This window comes from Somniosus microcephalus, unplaced genomic scaffold (assembly GCF_052327205.1).
Source record: "Somniosus microcephalus isolate GS21.2 unplaced genomic scaffold, FLI_Smic_1.0 unresolved_chr6, whole genome shotgun sequence".
Lineage (NCBI taxonomy): Eukaryota > Metazoa > Chordata > Chondrichthyes > Squaliformes > Somniosidae > Somniosus > Somniosus microcephalus.
The window spans coordinates 9,234,481-9,235,223 of NW_028225184.1; positions in this window are offsets into that span (position 1 = coordinate 9,234,481).

The window sequence follows — 743 nt, forward strand, 5'->3', positions numbered from 1 at the left end:
CACAGGGAATCTCGTTGCAAACACTGCGTGTGCATACGTTGCTCACAAAGCTCAATGGGGTCACAGGCCCTGACCCGCTCAGAGGCACCTGTGTGACAAGACAACAAATGGAACTCGCTGGAATGTTTCTGCTGTCTTGTCATTTTAGACGGACCCACTGAGCGCACAACACAGTGGAACTCTCTGACAAACACTGCTTGTGCGTTAGCCCCAGTAAACAACTCAGCGGGGGTCACAGGCCCTGACCCGTTCAGAGGCACCTGTGTGACAAGACAACAAATGAAACTCGCTGGAATGTTTCTGCTGTCTTGTCATTTTAGACGGACCCACTGAGCGCACAACACAGTGGAACTCTCTGACAAAACACTGCTTGTGCATTAGCCCCAGTAAACAACTCAGTGGGGTCACAGGCCCTGACCGGTTCAGAGGCACCTGTGTGACAAGACAACAAATGAAACTTTAAAGACGCTGGCATGTACATCTTGTTTCTGCTGTCTTGGACGGGCCCACTGAGCGCACAACACAGGGGAACTTGGTGCAAACACTGCGTGTGCATAAGCCACAAAACACAAGCTCAGTGGGGTCACAGGCCCTGACCGGTTCAGAGGCACCTGTGTGACAGACAGCAAATGAAACTTAGACGCTGGAATTATTTATATGTTTCTGCTGTCTGTCTACGATTTCAGATTCACACTTAGAGTTTTTTGTCATTAAGTCATAAAAGCCACAAAACCACTTTAATA